The 16,381-nt window shown below is 43.5% G+C and overlaps 1 protein-coding gene across 1 annotated transcript in view; it reads right to left on the bottom strand.

Annotated features, from left to right (window-relative positions):
* BOK (BOK, BCL2 family apoptosis regulator) overlaps positions 1 to 15,535 on the bottom strand; it is a 34,377-nt gene extending 18,842 nt beyond the window's left edge. Inside the window, exons 1-3 of the mRNA XM_009284230.1 lie at positions 15,493 to 15,535; positions 13,043 to 13,168; positions 376 to 1,018 (exon numbers count right to left, since the gene is read on the bottom strand). The gene's annotated coding sequence lies outside the window, so the exon portion shown is untranslated. The remainder of the gene's footprint in view (positions 1 to 375; positions 1,019 to 13,042; positions 13,169 to 15,492) is intronic.
* Positions 15,536 to 16,381: the final 846 nt, after the last annotated feature.

Genomic DNA, 16,381 nt, shown 5'->3' with positions numbered 1-16,381 from the left:
GGAGGCAGTTTACCACATTCTCAGTTTAGGTTTTGGTTCTGCCACTCTTTTTCTCTTTTTTTTTCCCCCAAGCAACATGCATACTACTTCTCAAAACCCTTTAGCAATAGCAGAGAGAGCAAAACAGAAAAGCAGATTTTAAGAAAGTTTTCAGGTGTGAATTAAAAAAATTTCTTCAGAGGCACCTGAATTCATCTGTTGATCTGACTTTTTAACCCAGTGCTGCTTTTGAAGTTGGAGTCAGACCAAAGTCTTTATTCAGATGTTAGTAAATGTATTTTTCAGTCCCTAGTTTTAGACATCTACTTACAATAACGATTTCCAAATGAAATAAAGCCAGTTATTTTTGTTTTTCCCAATGAAAAATATATTTACCTCTCATGTTGCACTTTTTCCCCCTCAGTGATTTCTTTTTGGGTTTGGTTTCATGTTTCTTTGGAAGATCTGCATCAATGAACACCTGGTTTAGGATTCATAGGATACTGTCACACTTCTCCTCTGGAGAGCACCAGCCTTCTCAGCTGTGCTCTCTGCAGGGCTCACGCCAGTGCCTCCTTTCCCATCTCCATCAGCCTCGCATCCTGGCTGCACTCCACTGGGATCCTCAGGGCTTGCTCTGCTGCTTTTAAGTGACCCAGGCAGCAGAGGAAAGCTTCTAGCTTTAGCCTTGTAAGGAAGATGAAATAACCGGGAGGTGGGGTTGCTATAGCCAGAGAGCAATGCTTTCTCCTCCCCTTTCTTCTCTCTTAAGGAGGTTCTTTGTTATTCTACTGCAAGTGCGCAGGGGCTTCGTTCAAGGACTCATCTTTGGCGTGAGAGTAGGAGCATAATTTCTGGACCAGGTTACCCCATGTAACAGACAGCGATGAATGCACTGCTGAAATAGGAACAGCTCCTGGTGAATTCCTGTGGTGGCTTTTGCAGAGTTGATGTTGGCCAGGCATTTTCAGATGGTACCCGAGTTGGGCAACTGCAGGACGTCATACTTCAACAGTGGGCTAGTCACACCAGTTCAATCCTAAACGGTGGAGGTGATTAACAAAGAGAGCTATGGCTCAGGGCTAAAGCAAGTGGTGCTTGCATTCTCCCAAACTATGAGTAGTCTGGTTAAAAAAAATGAAATGGGTTTGCTGATAGGAAGTAGTTTGTCCAGAATGAAGTGTTTTGCAGGACCATGTCCATTTCATCTCAGTGTGTTAAGAAAACTAACATATAAAGTTTAAGGAAAACATTTCAATTAGTTCCAACATACTTAGAAATTAATTTCAACATCAACTTGTTGCAACATTAGCGTATTGATGCCACAATGCTCAACCTTTTTTCCGTGTGTGTGTGATGCCATTTCAACTCTATTGAGTTGGCTTTTTGTGTTATGATTTGAAACAAAAGAAGTTTTAGAAATAGAAGTTTCCTGCAGACAAGAAATTCTACCAGCCCAAGCACAAATTCTCCTCAAATAACAATTTGTAGATTAACAACTGGGTATGCAGCATGTTCAAAATACAACCTTTCCAAAAGGAGGTCAGAAGCAAGAGGTTGCCATCTCTTGCTTGTCGCCTTTGAGAAAAGACAGAGGCAAGTACAGCTCTCCAAGGTGTTGATCACAATAAAACCCCAAGCACAACCTGCACCACTGCCAGTCTCAAAATTGAGTAATAAAAAGGAACAAATGAACTGCATGAAAAAGCCTTATTATATGATGTATCAAATACTCTGGCCAGCATCCAACACACAACTCGCACGCAGGCTTAACACAGAGTGTATGTTTTGGTCTGCCATTAAGTGGATTGCTGGAGAGTGTTTTGCTGCATTGGGAGGGGGGATGCGGTAAAGCCTGTTTTCCCTCCAGCGACAGATCCTCTTTCTGAGCTGTCGTCTTCTGGGAAATGAGCAGGGTTAAGGAGAGGTACGTGTATGCAGCAGTAGTCAGGTGGGGACCCCTGGCTAAGCTTGAGATGATCATGTTAAGATGGCAATAGTGACTGTGCATCTTCAGCACCAGCAGTATTTGCTCAAAGATTCTCTCAGAAATTTGTTTTTATCCACTAGCCTTCCTCAAATTTAAATATAGTCACTATAGACAGGGGCCTGTCCCATAGAAGCTGAAATCAAGACTCCAGAGATCCTGTGCTACTGCCCATCCCTAACCCACCCCTTCTCTGCAGAGTGCACCTGATGGTCTGAAAAATCATTAAAAATTACATCTTAGCTTCCTGCAGCAGCTGACAGCTTGAAACATTAGTCCTATTTAAACTGCCCCTATTCAGTAGAGCTCTGAAACAAAGACGAGTGCTTAAATATCAGTATTGCTTAACTAATGATAATGTTTCCAAGAACTCTGGCAAATATGCAAGTGCCACAGTGCCTTCCAGCTCTCCACAGGTGCCAAACCCATCCCATGTATTCCCTGCCCGACTGTCACAGCATGCAGCACCCCCTCAACTTCCACCCTGCAGCAAAGACACAAAAACTAGAAACGTGAAGGCTGTGTATAATAAACCAAACCTTGTATAAAAAAAAGTGCATGGTATTCTACCTATATTATTTACACACTAAAAATACAGCTTCACACTGAAAGATACCCCTATAAGTAAAAATAGATGAAACCACAGCATACAGTGCTCAGCTGACTGCAAAAGACCAGGGTGTTACAATCCAAAGAGCTGCCAGTGTAATCTGAGCCCCTTTTTCCATAGTACGTTTAGGCTACAACACTTAGAGGCTAGATCTATACTGGAAAAACCCTTGTGGCAAAAGAGTACCAGGAAACAGTGCAGAAACAGCTTATATCACCCAAAACCACTGTTCACAGTGTAGCTATTACTAGCATGACAGTGTTCTGGCTGGAACAACAGGATCCACACCACAGCTTCTGCCTATCTCCAATGGGGTGACCAAAACAGCTCGGAGCATTCGTTTAGTAAAACCAGGGGACCACAGTGATATGACTACATTTTATAAGTACATCAAGTGGAAGCAAACCCTGGAGAAACCACATCAGTGAGAACACAGCAATAGTCTAAATGTGGACAGCTTATGCTCAATATTAAATAGTTTAACCATTAGATAAGTAAGTCTCTGGAAGGGCCTTTTAACAGTTGCAGTGGAAGCAACTAATTGTGCTAATTGTGAGCACACTAAGCTTATGAAAGGGTCTGCGTAATATGATTTCCTGCAATAGCACAAGAATAACCCTGAGTGCCCTAGGAGGTCATTTCCAGCCTTGTGTTCACACAGCCTGGTTTCTATCAGAGGTATTGTTTTGTTTCACCTCACAGTGCCAATCCCAGCCACTTCACACAGCCTACAACAATTCCAGCAGAAACTATACACTGTAACACATAGATCTGATGTTCTAAAACACCTGCAGAGTAAGGGCTCAGAGAAGCAGAGGGATGCCAGAGACACACAGTTCATAGCCAGAGAGCCTGGGAAACAACCCCACTAGCCCCCACCTGCTACAAGAGGTTTCCCTTCAGAGAGAAGATGCTCTGGCAAAACACTGGCATTCTTCTGCATTATCTCACCCAGTTTTAACATACCATCTTCTCCCCACTGCCTCTCCCTGTCTGATTTTTGCAGCAATACTTCAATTCTGTGTTTGTGAGGTTGTCACTTACCACTATGAAAACACCTACAATGTCAGGCTTTAGGTTGCAAAACCATACAGGAGGAGCAGGGATGCTAGAAGAAGCTTCTTTTTATACAGAAATATTTTGCCAGCTGCAACAGGAAAACAATAAATGGAAATAGCAGCTTAATGGAACCCAAGCAAAATACTGAGGCGTTTTGAACCTTTCTCTCATTTCTGAAGGGCTTGATTCAAAGCCTCCTGAAAGCCAGTTTCTTGTGTTACTTGCATATCAGGATCACACTGGAGCAGGATTTTGCAGTGCCAAGTGTCACATGCCAGACGAAAGAGGCTGTGTCACAGTGAACTTACCTTCCACAGCCTTTAGACTGTTCTCCTTCATAAGGATACGGGTCTAGTGACTTAAATGCATCAAGTTTAGCAACCAGTCTATTACTTGGGTTTCTGACATGGATTATCACCAATACCCAGTTATCTTCTCTTAACCCACTGCCATGCTCACTACCACTGTTTCTAGACACAACTTCCTTGTTATATATATGTTTTGACAAAGGCAGAACAAAGATACAGTGCACTCCAGAACTGACATACAAACACATTGAAGGGGAAACTGTAGCATGAATTTAATGTTAGCAAGCAGTACCATAAGTTGAATGTCTACCAGTATTCCTGAATCTTATTCTGGAAATGTTGCCTGAGAAGAGTTTAACCAAACATTGCTACTCAGGTACCAGCTGTCCACTGTAAAACAGCAGCTTCTAGCTAAATCTAGGACTTTGATGAGGCTGCATCATCAGCTTAAGAACCTAATTGAGTAGATATAACTGTTTTCATGGTTTCCTATCCTCTAATTTGCTTCAAAATGACACGTTTTACTGAACAGATCATCTCATAAGCCAAGAAGAAGGCAGACACACAGAAGAAATAAGAAGTTTTAAGTTGTTCGACAGCTATAGCTTTGCTTTGAAACACAAATAAAATATTTACATACTGTACCACCAAAATAGAAAAGGCAGAAAACACCTAATGAGGTCACTATCCCCAAGAGAGCAAAGAGGACTCTTCCCTTTCAAGCTCTAAGCCACAAAGGCAGAGGATAAGCCTTTGTCTCATTCTAGCGATTGATCACCCACAAGGTTTGGGAATCAGTTCACACTTCCGCACAGGAAACACGCACGTGGACAGATGAAGACAGGCAGGTGCCTCTGCCTGCAATGATCCTGAAATCTCAAGAGCCTGAAGCGGGTGCAGGCACTTCTGCACTGGCTCAGCAGCATTTATGAGCTCTGATGCATTTATCTGCTGCTTCGAGACAATGTGCTGGTGCACGGACATGTCCTACATGAGCAAATGGATTGCCGGATCTGATAACCACAAGGCAGGACTCTTTACCCTGCACACATCTTCATGCCCTCAACATGCTCCAAGGGATTTAGACTCAAATTTTGCATATCCAGAATGTGGCCCTACTTTTAATTAAACCCTTACTGACTTTCAGAAGGGCTCTTCAGCCTTAGCTTCTAGTGCCGGGCAGGGCAGCAACTATGCTTTTAAAAAAAATCTGTCTTTTCAAGTTGTCGGACAAGGAAGGTAGACCGATGTCTCTGCACAGATCAAATTCGGAGCGCATGATTCCTTCATATGCAATTGATTATGCCATGCAGCATTTCAGCCATTAGGATGCACAGTTCCACCCTGACTGCCAGCAAAGTGTTTCTACACACTCCTTACACCCCAGGAGTTTGTAGAACTCCCTGTTGACAAAAATTTTCTTCAAGACTGCTTTGGTTAACAAGATTTACCCTCTTACTTGGTGGGGCAGTATAAGGCTGTTTTTTTCAGCAGCAGGGTCAGCTAAAGCAAACTTCACCTCCAGCTGCTTGTACCCATTCCCAAATTGTCCTTCCTAATTGCACTGCTATAATTTTGTGTTCACTGGCACTGTGGACTGGTTCAGGGAGCTGGCTGGTTATTTTTCATCCAGATGCAATAAACCTTCAATCCAAAGCACATCTGCAGACAGAGTTGCATTAGTACAACCAAGATAGCTACAAGCAGAAGGAAACAATTTCAGTTTTGCCATCAAGACAAATGTCCATGAAACTATAGCGCTAGATTGTTTCTGCATATAAAAATGCAGCTGTGGTGATCTGGAGCTTCCTAGTCCACTGTAGAAGACACAGAAACGCTCACAGAAGGTAATCAACAGATCCTTCCACAAAAGCAATGATTGCTCAGCATGCCTGGGTTTCCCAGCACTTTTAAGATGACAGTTTTCATGACTTTTGATGCAAGAGACTTTAATTAAAAGGGTGGGGGAAGAAAAGAGATGGCAACTTTTTGTTACCTGACATTGAGATATCCAAATCAGGCATGTACAATAGCCAGGACAAAAGCAATTCCTTCCTTCTGGCTGAAACATGAGCTTGATCAAGTGGGTGTCCAAAGCAGGGTTAACTTACATTTGTTGACTTTGAATTCCATCATCTCCCTTACTTCAATCGGAAACCTTTGAACCAGAGTGTTTACATGACTCTGAAAGGCAGTTGGGTGCAGTAGCTGCTCTGAATGTTTGGGATGAGGCAATACATATACCCACCCCTGCTTAGGGAAAAAGGAAAACCCCACCATCATCGTTAGTGGTCCCTTCCTAGGCTCCACAGCACATCCTCGTTATTTTTCCAGGCTCTCAGGAAAGATCTGCTACAGGTCTTGGACCATCAGTTCGACAAGGGCCAAGAAGCTCTTCGTGCTCTGCTTCTTGCCCAGCCTGCACATCTCCTCCAGTGTATCAGACTCTAGCACTGCACACTGGCATGACAACAGCAAACATCTGGCCAGATGTTAAAAGCCATTGCCAAAGATGCTCAGGGTGGACCCACTTCAAAGTGATTCAAGTCAATTTTAATCATACGTAAGAATCAGCAAGCAGGAAATCTTGTTTGAGGTCACTGATTTTAATCTGGGTTTATATTTGTTTCTAAGAGAGGGTGAGTCTCAGACTTGCAGGAATTAAGACCTGTTTATTTGCATCTGAACACAGCTCAATGCTGTTTTCTTTCTCAGCTATAAAGGAGGAAAGTGATGTGTATTTAAGCAATTCTACAGCTAATACAAATCAGAAATCTGAATGTGTCCAGGGTGTTTTCTACATACTAGGTTATTTTTACTTCATGTTGCTAGTGTACATCCCCTTGAACATTCATACAAATGCAATTAAAGAAAAAGACAATTTTATTTCTATTTTATGTGCTAAACTAAACTAGCAAACATGAAGTTGAAAAGGTTTTTAGAATGCAGAAAAGCTTCCGAGACAATAAAAAAACCAAAACCAACCCCCACACACAACACAGAACACTTTTTATCCAGCTACTGAACTGAGTCAAGTGTTGAAATGAATACGTAGCTTTTGAGGCCAATAGCCTTTGGAGGAAGTCAAAACTTCAGAGAAGCTGCAACCTCAGAGAAGTCTTTCTTATTGAGCTAGTTCAGTTTGTAATTTGATTATGAGGAGGTAGGGGGGAAAAAAATAAAAAAAACTACTACATATTGGGCAAGATGAATGACTTTTCACAAAAAGCCTGACGAACAACCTCAACATAAGCAATGCTGTTTGCTTGTATTTTGCAAGACACTCACATACCACTCTGCTGTGCTTTACATCACTTCAGAATTTCAACAGATGCTCACAGCTCTAATATTTTTGTTTTACAGCAAAGAAAGGGCTTAAACTGGACTTGATGATCTTAAGGGTCTTTTCCAACCTAAATGATTCTGTGAAATATTTACTTACCTACATGAATAAACTTTAAGTGAAAACTTGCACTAAAAGTTCCCTTTAACATTCCAGAAATTTCACCTGAGGAAGGTGCACACGAACTGGCAGTAAGAGTGCAGTATCCCACAGCTCATACAGGGAAGGAACACCAGCAATACTCTAGCCAGCTTAAATCTGAAGTCTCTCAGCAGCAAGGAGGAGGTTAATCAGTGAAACTAGAATTAGGGGAAGTGTTTTCAAAGAATTTAGTGGAAATACATAAAACTACAGTTCTGGGGAAGAGAGGTATCTCATTCAAGTGACTAATTTCAGCTGAAGTGCATAGTTACTTCAGTAATTGTAAGTGAAGTGTTAGTGGTTGTAAGGGAGGGAGTTAGTGTGGCTTAGCATCATTCTGTGTGGCAAAGACAGTGAGAAATAACACACACACAATCAGATCACGCATTTAAGAGTGGCTGCATTGGAGAGGGGAAAGCAATGCGAGAAACCCTCCCAGGTAGTGAGCTTTCCACTACAGCCAAGATACTGGGAGCAGTTAAGCACATCTCTCACAGCCCACTGTGAGGAAGACAGGCAGCCAGCGTGCCGTCTTGTATGCTTCCTGCCAAACGTTTGTTGTTTAAGGGGCCTTCAGAACTTCAGAACTTCAGAATAAGGGTCTTTTCCAACCTAAATGATTCTGTGAAATATTTACTTACCTACATGAATAAACTTTAAGTGAAAACTTGCACTAAAAGTTCCCTTTAACATTCCAGAAATTTCACCTGAGGAAGGTGCACACGAACTGGCAGTAAGAGTGCAGTATCCCACAGCTCATACAGGGAAGGAACACCAGCAATACTCTAGCCAGCTTAAATCTGAAGTCTCTCAGCAGCAAGGAGGAGGTTAATCAGTGAAACTAGAATTAGGGGAAGTGTTTTCAAAGAATTTAGTGGAAATACATAAAACTACAGTTCTGGGGAAGAGAGGTATCTCATTCAAGTGACTAATTTCAGCTGAAGTGCATAGTTACTTCAGTAATTGTAAGTGAAGTGTTAGTGGTTGTAAGGGAGGGAGTTAGTGTGGCTTAGCATCATTCTGTGTGGCAAAGACAGTGAGAAATAACACACACACAATCAGATCACGCATTTAAGAGTGGCTGCATTGGAGAGGGGAAAGCAATGCGAGAAACCCTCCCAGGTAGTGAGCTTTCCACTACAGCCAAGATACTGGGAGCAGTTAAGCACATCTCTCACAGCCCACTGTGAGGAAGACAGGCAGCCAGCGTGCCGTCTTGTATGCTTCCTGCCAAACGTTTGTTGTTTAAGGGGCAGAGGTGCCCCTCTAGTAGAAGTCGTAAAGTAGGGTAGATGTACAGCATGAGTCATTTAACAGGCATAACTTCTTGATTTAAAACAAGTAGATAATGCTCATCGTGAGTTATCAGAGCAAAATCAGCTTCACACAGACCTGCACAGGGTCTAGGCTCTATTTCTCTTGCACACTCCCAAGGCGTATTTTCACTCAAGGTACTACTTCTCATTTCCTGGTAACTACAGACCAGTTTCTCTGGACAGAAGCCAAAGCAGCACAAAATTTCTTGCTGGCACTAACATACATAGAGCATTTTGTTAGAAGAAATATAATCTTTGTGATTCAAGGAGAACTTCAGTTCTAGAAGCAGCCAGGAGATCAGGCCGCTGCAGTGTGAGACTAAGTGATTTACATAAATTATCACTGAACCTTGCAGAAACTCACATGAAAGAGCTGTTAATGGTAGCTTTGGTCCACACAGCAGAGGCCAAGAAAGTGTTCATTAATAAACAGAAGTTTGATGCTAGCACTAAGCCACTCATCAGAAAGATGCATAAAAGAACAGGCAGCTTTGCACCTTCTTCCTTTACAAGAGGACAGAAAAAGCTTTTCAGAATCCTAATTCAAGCAACTATGCACTCAATCAGGTAGCTCTGCATCTTCATGTTTACAAATGTTTCTGGACAAATATGAGCAAAGAAGAGTCTTTCCTTAACAAAACATGGATTGCTAGTTTTCCCTTCTACAAGGCATCTCGGATGCACAGCATGGGAGTTCTTTTCTCTGATGTACATGCATCCTAGTAATCGGTTTTATTTAGTATTATATTTTAGTTTAATGACATAAAAAACATGTACTGATAAGAAAAAATTTCTGTCAGCAAGGGAATAACAGCTATCAAGTCACCTGGGGAGAGAAAGAATGGGTTTTTTTTCTCTGTAAGACCTTGCATACTGAACTCGGACCCAGGGATCAGCACTACAATGGGTTTACTCCACTGGAGAAACTGTGGTTCTCAACACACAAAAGAAACCATAGTTTTCTTTCCAAGGAGTCTCCAAAATGGCTCCCACTCATTGGAGCTGTCCTCACAAAGCAGGTCAGCTCAGACAGTAAAAGCTTCAGAAAGATGCAGTGGAAGTTTCATAGAGGAAAGCTTAAATGCAAAAGGGGTCAGAGGCATCTCAGAAGAATGAGTTAAGCTGTCATTTTCAATTGCAGAGATCTTTGTAAACACAAGCATGACCACACTGCGGTTTTAACAGAATTATAGCTGAGTACTCCTGTTCCTCATTTGGACATGGGTGAGAAAGCAGATGTTTGGCCAATCTGCACAGGCAATAGGCAGGCAATTAAAACAATCTTCTTTCCTCCAGCAGTTCTGGATAGTGCCATCTCTTTCTCCTCATTTTCCTGGGTGGATAACTCCAAACGGGTTCAACCACATTTAGTGGCTCCAGTTTAAAAGCAGGTAGGTAACTGAAGCATAATGTCATGCTATCAGTTCCAGCAGAGCATTTTGTCCTCTGTTTCAAGAAGCATTTACACTAATTTCCATAGATAGTCCGTGATTCCAGACAGGACTCTCTCTTGAAGTGTTCAGTGAGTGCCAGGTCCATCCCCCGGGTAAACTGTATGCCAGCACCTATCCTTTGTCACTCAATTAAACAGGGATCCACCCATCCATCTGCATGCAACTTCCAGGGTAGTCAGGAAAGACTAGCAGGAAAGCTAAAATCTCTCCAGGAATGACACTAGCCACATCCATTCCTGCCTCAGCAGAGCACAGAGGTCTGCAAGAGCCCAGGATTCAGCTTCATCATCTTAAACTGTCTTCTACCACTAGACAGGAACATGGCTTGGAAGAACAAGTACTCCATGCTCTCAGCTTGGAAGAACCCTAGTTTAATTTAGGCATTAGTCACTGTGAGAAGCAAAGGGATGCTGAGCCAACAGGAGAGTCAGCTGCACTCTCAGCTTTACAGCTGCAAGCATCACTCTCACTTATTCCACTTTGCCAGCAGAATAGGGAGATAAAGGCTCTTTTCTTTGCTGAACACTCAAGACAGCTTTAAGAGCCACAATATCAGCAGAAAGCAAGCCCCATGCAGTCAATATTGCAAGATTTGTAGCAATACAGTCTGAAAGCAGGAACGAAAGTACTTTAGCTTTAACAGTCTGCTGCAGTCTCCGTACAAGCAGGGATCTCAAAGAGCTATCATCAAAGCAAGTGGATTTCTACAGTACCAGCTCAGTCTGATCTACCTTGTAAGGGTATGGATTCCTCTTTGAATTCCCCCTTGCATTCCTACAAGGAGCAAGGTTTAAGGGCCGGAGCAGTACATTACTGCCAAAACAAAGCAATCACTTCATGCCTATCAGTACCTGTGATGCACCCAGGTAGAGCAGAACTAATCAGCCCTATGCCTCACACCAAAGAGAGGAGCAATTTTGATTTAGAGCACTTTCTGCTACTATTTTGCTTTGCTAAATTCAGATAAGATATTTACTGTTGCAATTCAGAACCTTCACCAAAAAGAAGTGTGAGTGGGGAGAACATCCCCATTTAAAACTGCCAACGTAGCTTGCAAGTTCAAGCAGAGACTGTTTTGGCATGAGCTTGAGTAGCATCTGGTATACAGAAGCTCAGTGGCCAAGTCCATATGCAAACTATAAACCACGGCAAAGAGGAAAACTGCTGGTAAAGTCCAACTCTTGCTTCTCTCTGTACAAGTGCATTCTTTCCTAGGGCTTGAAAGTTCCACTTTGCACTGGGCAAAAGCATATACCTTGGGAAGGTGACAAATTCAAAAGGATCTTCTTGTCAGGAAGATAACTTTCCTTCTGTTCTCATAGTGTTACTGCTTAACTGCATAATGCAGCAATAGTGCTTTTCCACGTCGCTGATCTCCAGAAGTACAATACAGAAAACCACTTCAGCCTCTCGGCATACTAATGGTGCTAGAAATAGCTCCTCTCCAAACAAGCACTGCAGCATTGAGAGAGTTATTCTGTTGCACTTTTTACAGTAAAGTTTTAACCCATCTATCCTGCTAAGTAACTCTATCTTCAGGGAGAGCACTTAACACCTAGCACACCCTCTAAGGCTAACCACTGTGCTGCACAGCTCTGTTTATGCTATGAAAGTACTACCACTTTTCAGGGCTCTCCAGGCTCAAGGTGCCTAAGCTGCTGCTGCAAATAACATCCCATAATGACTCCACGGAGCAGTACAGAAAAATTTGAGGAGCCAGACCTGATGTCATCCAGCCACCACGTAACCCAGTCACTTAGCAGCTGTTTCCATCTGTGTGTCACGGAAGGTGACTGACTGTGCACACATTTTACTCTCTGCTGTTTTACCTTCGCTGTGCCTGAATTGCTATTATTGTACCCAGGGTAGACATGAGAAACTGAACCAGACTTGGCCTGGGCCACACAGCAGGAAACCTTAGAGTCCCAGTGATCTAGCCACTGGCCACCACCTCCCCTGCTCCCCAGCCAGCCACTCCCTTCTGCTTTGCAAGCAACAGATGTGTGCTTTAAAGCTGAGTGCACAGTATTGAGTTACTGGCTTTGAGCACCACTTCATGCTCCGGCATGAAGGGCTGCAGGAGGCAGACAGCATGACCCACGCAGGAAAGGGAAGAGCAGCAACAGAGTAACAGGGATTTGGGAGGAGTGGATGCTGCTATTTGCTGCCTTCCTGCAAGGACCATGGGGCTGCAATGCGCTGTTGCCACCTGGTGGCAGCAGCAAAAGAGCAACCCAGGTTTGCTTCTAAAACTGCTTACCACAAAAGCTCTCAGACAGCACGGTCTGTCTGCCGAGGGCGCTGGAAGGGCTCTCCAGACCTCGGACAACAGCACCAGGCTCGCGTCCTCATCTCAAACAGACTAGCTGCCACACGCCCCAGGGACCGGAGGACATCTCACAGCAGGCCATACCATACCGCTCTGCTCAGCTCTGAGAGATGCCTGCACAGCCTCTCTGACAGCAGCGTCACAAGAAGTTTCTCAAGAGGTACAGAACAACGTAGATCTGGGTCTTTTGAGTAATTAATACAGAAAAATTTGAACCAACCACAAACATTCTTGGAAGAGTTTCATAAGCCAGAGCAGGTAAGATGTAGAGCAATAGCTCTTGAGGTCCTTTCTTCATGGTTTCTTTTGGCCATAAATAGTTACAGCCCTGGGCAAGCCTGCAGACGCCTGTTTACTCACCGGCATTCTTGCTTTTATCAGTTGACTGGGCTCCAGGCTGACCCTCCTTAAGATGTCTTATCACACTTTTTAAAATCCCCACCCCTCCACTTTCTGTCTGACCCAGGTACGTATGCAACAGGTGGGGATACGGTAATACAGCTGCAGCACTTTTACCTTCAAGTGGGGCAGCAACTTTGAAATGTCTCACTGAAGAGTTTCTTGTTCTCAGAACATCTGGTGAAGGGCAGCAAACAGCTGGAGAGCAGGCTACAGGACCCCTTGTGATTCACTCAACACTTCCTAGCAAAAAGTAAAAGCTGTGTTACTTTAGTGGAACATTTAAGAACACATCAGTCAAAGTTTCTTGTAACAACTATTCACACTCTTCTCTGGACTTCACAGAAACATAGCCAGGTGTATCAGCTTATTGGGTAAAAGTTGCCTATGCCTGCGTCAAGATTTCTCTTTTACGAGAGAATTACATAGGTTATCTCAAGCAGTGTTCATGCCACATTGTCAGCAGAATACAACAGTTTTCTGAAATAACTACTTTTTTATAAAGAGAACGTTAAGCAATTTTGACCCACTCATCTCCAACAAAGGCTCCAGTTCTGTGGACAGGAATACAGCAGGCTTCACACAGTCATCAGGCAAAACTTGACTTCGGAATGGGGACTGCAGCACAGCTTATTTTTAAGCAGCTTTCAGAATTGAGGTGGGGTTTGTGGGCAGAGGGGTTGTTGAGCAGAAGACTTGTTTAAATACATTTTTTTGTCACCAGCTTTTAACCTAATTGTTCTTTATTCTGGATATTTATTCCTCTGCTTTAACAGAAAGAACTAGAAAAGGGAGAAGAAAAAAATTTAACTAAACCAGCTTATCCCCTTGAAAAAGAATACTTTTAAAAAGTTATTTCTTCTCTATTATGAAAAGAAACCCCAACAACATGGACAGACATCTTTGTTTTTTAGCCCTATTTCCCCACAGCATCCAGGCTTGGGCAGCCATACAGCACACATGAATAGCAAATACGTGTGCTTACATGCATATCTATTTGACTCTTTCCTGCTCATAGTTTTTGACCAATTTTAATCAGCTTGGGAAAAAGAGTAGGAACCCCCAAAGCACAAAGTGCCTACAATTTTGTGAAGCAAAAGGTAAGAACAGGTAAGAGCTTACTAATACTGCTATGAAGGAAAAGGCTAACCAGCAGTGTCAGAACTGGCATAGAAGAAAGGGACAGCAGCAAGGCTGGCTCAGCTCCTAAAGCTGCCTGCTCCATCAGCCATACTCACTTTCATGCCTACCTGCTTCAGGAACAAGTTAATCTTCCGTACTACCGTGACAGACCCAGGAGGAGCTGCTTGCTTACACTGAGCCAGAGTCAGAGGACAACACAGCCCTGCTTCCCAGGGCCAGGTGAAAGCTTTAACCCTAAATAGCAAGTGACAGACCTTTTGTAGGCCTGGGCACTCCAGCATGTAATTAACTCTCTGCTGTTTTCCTCTAGCATTTCCTCTTTTGCACTTGCTTAGCTAGCTTTTTTTAAACATAGATCTCTTGGAGGCAGGGACTGGGTTTCTTTCTGTGGAGGTGTGGCTCTTAACAGGTAGCTTCTGGGTGCTGAAGCAACATTTTTTTTTAATATATATACACAACTTGTAGTATGATTGTAGTATGTAGTATGACTACAACTCTGTAGTCACAATTGCTAAAGTTAAAAAAAAAAGCGCTAGACTGTTATGAATACAGCACTGACTGAAAAACAGAGGAACAAGGAGAGTAAGAAGACACTTCTATTTTCCTTTGGCTCCAGCTGATATATTCTGGGAATCAAATGGAGGCAGCTATGGACACAAACATGCCATCGACAGCCGTGGAAAAGTCAGGGAAGCCTCCTTCCCCAGGGTCAGCAATTTGTTTCTGCATTCTTTTGAGCACATTAATAATCCTTTCCCACACAAGAAAGTCACAGAAATAACTGCCTTACAACAGAGCAATCATCCCCAACCCTATACATACAACTTGTCCAAACCAAAGTGACCAGCTACTGACCCATATATGGTTTCTTCTAGGTGGCAACCTAGACCACAATTCCCACACAACATCTCCTGCCTGTCCGTGGACCCTGTTGCTACAAGGCAGGCTGCCCACAGGTCCCAAACAAGGAGGAACACCAGCCTACATTTGAATCCCCTCTGTCTCCTGTGCTTCTGGGCCAGCTCTAAAACAGCTAGCCAGCTTTTGCAATTTAAGATGGGCATGCCATGCTAATCCCACATGCTGATCACCCTTATTAAAGACTTACCCTAAATTAAGCTGACAAAACAAGTTAATTGCTGCTCCTCCCTGCAGTCATTAGCAGCTCCATGTCACTATCATCCCGACACCCACCGTACCATCCTAAGGTCTATAGGTGAGGTTAGTGAGACCACTTTTTGGTCTATGTTCAGACTTGGCACATTAATTAACAAACATTTTTTTGTGAGACTTTTGGCATCTTGCCTGATGCCAAGAATGAAACTACATGGCTAAATTAATAAGTCTCCATGACAGGGGGTGGAGAGCCAAGCCCTTGGGGTGAAATGATTTCTAAGTAAAGTACACAGGGACTCACAACTTACCCCCCTATGGAGCGATTTGTACATGTGCAAACAGGGAACATTCACCCCTTGGTCCTTGCTGCAGCAGAACTCCGTTCTCCTTCCTTTCCCACCTCACAAGGAAGCTTTGATTCCTCTGTCTGCTCCTAGATCTCTTAAGTCAAGGTGTTGTGCTGGAATAGGGATGTTTATGAGACAAGATGATCGTATTTTGTGGGGCTAGAAGACTGGTCCTGCAGGTATAAACTCAAAACTCAAGCAATCCAGGGATCCGACAGGTAAGACCTTTGTTGAAAACCTTCCAGCTGAGATACAGTTCATTTAAATATATTGTCTCATTACAGGGGTATTTCATACCAGTCCTCTATCTAACTGATGTTTTCACTCAAGTACCTCAAAGTGCTGGATGGTGTGATCAGGGGGCAGGGAAACGAGAGGGATGTGAGAGGGCTGCTCGCTGCAGCAGACCCACCTGTCCATGCAGCGACACGTGCCAAGGTTGTTCCTTTTGCTACAGTTCTTCACAAAAGCAGCAAAAGTTCATCATCAGAAGAAACCGCTTATGAAAAACGCTTTGTGTGCAGGCAGCCACGCCAGAGCTTGGTAAAAAGTTGCGTCTGTTTTGTTAACTCTGAGGAAGAAAATTCAAGTCCAGTTTTAAAGCTGACTGGCAACAGAAGTTGTGAGAATTATTTTTTCCTTTCAAAACGTGAATCAGCCACTAGCATTAAAGCACGTGGAGAAAAAAACAACCCCACAAAGCAAGCCCTGGGAAAAGGGCAATCAAAAAGCTCTCATCGCCCCGCGCCTCGCCTCACCTCTCCTGCTCCCAGCGTGACGGCGCACCGCCCGGTTTGCTCTGCCGGGCTCCTCTGCCCGCCTGGCGAGGGCCTGGCTCCCCACAGCGGGG

Source organism: Aptenodytes forsteri, unplaced genomic scaffold, assembly GCF_000699145.1.
Source record: "Aptenodytes forsteri isolate BGI_AS27 unplaced genomic scaffold, ASM69914v1 Scaffold647, whole genome shotgun sequence".
Lineage (NCBI taxonomy): Eukaryota > Metazoa > Chordata > Aves > Sphenisciformes > Spheniscidae > Aptenodytes > Aptenodytes forsteri.
The sequence above is the reverse complement of the archived record's forward strand: the minus strand, read 5'-3'. Positions and strand labels throughout refer to the sequence as shown.